Source organism: Mastomys coucha, unplaced genomic scaffold (assembly GCF_008632895.1).
Source record: "Mastomys coucha isolate ucsf_1 unplaced genomic scaffold, UCSF_Mcou_1 pScaffold22, whole genome shotgun sequence".
NCBI classification, from domain to species: domain Eukaryota; kingdom Metazoa; phylum Chordata; class Mammalia; order Rodentia; family Muridae; genus Mastomys; species Mastomys coucha.
This window is the reverse complement of record NW_022196905.1, coordinates 166,001,909-166,004,277: the sequence shown is the minus strand read 5'-3', so window position 1 is coordinate 166,004,277 and position 2,369 is coordinate 166,001,909. Positions and strand designations below refer to the sequence as shown.

Genomic DNA, 2,369 nt, shown 5'->3' with positions numbered 1-2,369 from the left:
CAAGAAGAGCACAAGGAGGGATTGGAACGGAGATAGATAAATGCTTGAACATAGGGAACCTCCTTCCACTTACCAGTTTGCTGACAGTATGTATTAAGACCCCTTAAAACAGCTGGGTCTAGGGTGCCATTAGGTGGCCACTTTGAATTCCCATCTAGTTGATATTTAACCCAGACCTTATTGCAGAGATATATTAATTTTGATGCCTTCAAATCAAGCGTAAGCTTTAAAGATTTAAGATTTTCCAGGAGACAACCCAGTGGGGTGCCTGGAGGGACTGTCGAAGACATTCTTGAACCCATTGGGGGGGTGGTGGGATGTTTGTACCAGCGTCCTGAGAACAATCCAAGCACCAAGGAAAATTAACAGCCGAGGCTAGTGGTTTCAAGTCGTCACGAGAAACCCTAGTGGCAATTTGGCAGGGCCCGGTGGCCTGCGGGGGAAAGTAACTTACCCTGGATCCAGGGGTTTGGGGGGCAATAGCCCGGTAAGTATTAGGGGTGAGAGTTACCTCCGAGGGAGGGGTGCCCAACAGTAGGATGTCCTAACGCGTATGTCGGGGAAATCTGTACTCCATCAATTCCAGAGAAGGTTGGCCAGACCTTATCTGGGAATCTGGAGGTCTTCTCCCTGACTGATCCTATTAATTAATATGCCGGTGTCTGTGCGGCTGTTTATGAGCAATCTGGTAAATGGAAAGAAAAACACAGAGCTTAATGGTGCCTGAGTGGGTTATGGCTCACGTGGTTATGTCTCAAGGTGTCTGGTGAGGGGGCGGTGAAGTCACGTACCTATATTGTCTGGTCGGTAGCAGCTGCTGCAGCTTGCAGCAGTGAGTGTACTGGGAGTTGGGAGCAGGATGAAATGTAGCAGCAGCAGTGGCGGCAGCAGCGGAGATGGACCCGCCCAGCCCTTGACCTTGGTGCCTTAGTCGCCCCGGGCCGGCTGTGCAGGGCCCGGGCAGCGGCTATGGTGGTGGGCCGCGGCGGACTCGGCGGAGGCTGGCGAGACGCAGTGGCGAGTGGCGGATTCGGAGGAGGCAGGCGAGCCGCGGCGACTCGGCAGAGGCGGCCGCCCCTGTCTGCCCTGGCGGTGGACGCGAACCACCACGTTCCCGGGTTTCAACACACCAAATGATAGCGTTTGGCTCGCGGCAGCCTGTCCACAGACACCAGATACAAGCAGCTCTGTGTTTTGGAGGTTTAATTAGGAGAGGGGGGTGAGGACCGCGGCGCGTGAAGGGAGAGAGAGGGGAGAGAGGGAAGAAGAGAGAGATGGAGGAAAAGTACCCATATATATATATATATATATATATACATATATATATATATACATATATATATACACATATATATATACATATATATATATACATATATATATATATATATGTATGTATACATACATATATATATATATGTCGTGACGTAGCAGCCCAGGTAAAGGTGGAAGCTGAACCCAATGAATTCTGGGATATGGTGGTCGTTGCCCTGGCGACAGGTCTGTGGACCTGCCCGTATCTGCCGTGTTGGGTGCTAACAAGTAGACCTTCATTCCTAGTTCTGCCCTCATTGTGGATCAGTCAGGAGGGGCAGGTATCGGGAACCAGAGCCCTGAGACTCTGAGTTAGCCAAGTTCCTGGAACTGACTACTCCACCTTTTTGGCTTGTTACAGAGGTTTTCCATGCCCCCTTTTAGGTAAAGGTTATACATTATACATACATTTTTATTAAATGCCCTCATTTTAAATTCTAAGATTCTCCAGCCTTTCAGGGCCACCTCAGGGCTGGGGTCTCAGGGCAGGAGCTCTGCATCAGCTCCTGACTCCAGGTTCCTTCCCTCTTTGAGTTCCTGTTCTGACTCCCTTCAATGATGAACAGCAATATGGAAGCATACTTGCTTTTTGGTCATGATGTTTCGTCGCAGCAATAGAAACCCTATTTAAGGCAACAGGGCATTAAACCCAGTTATCTATTCCGACAATTTTAAATTTTCTGGTATAGCTAAGAATATATGATTCCCCAGCTTGTTCTGTCCTGTTCTTGTGGTATGGGGTAATTGAAGAGAAAAACTCCTAAGAGGCATATAAAAATTGAACAGAGTCTTTATTAACTGCCAGCTGGACTGTCCCAAGCAGATTAGAGGGAGGTACCACTTTGTCCCAGCTTCTAAGGAAAAAGAATTGTGACTGTCAGGTGACAAATGGCTTGCTGTGGTGTTTATAGCATATACAAAGCCCATGCTGGCTCCAGGCTCTCACAACATTTCAAAGGCCTGTCACAGGATAGCATCCTGGCTCCTCTCAGCTCTTTCCTCAGCTCTTCTCACCCTGCCCCACCCTAAAGCTCTCCAGACGGGGTGGAGGGGGT

At 49.1% G+C, this 2,369-nt stretch overlaps 1 protein-coding gene across 4 annotated transcripts in view; it reads left to right on the top strand.

Moving 5' to 3' along the window:
* The window catches only part of Ido2 (indoleamine 2,3-dioxygenase 2), a 95,056-nt gene that overhangs the window by 3,653 nt on the left and 89,034 nt on the right, over positions 1-2,369 (top strand). The window lies entirely within an intron of this gene.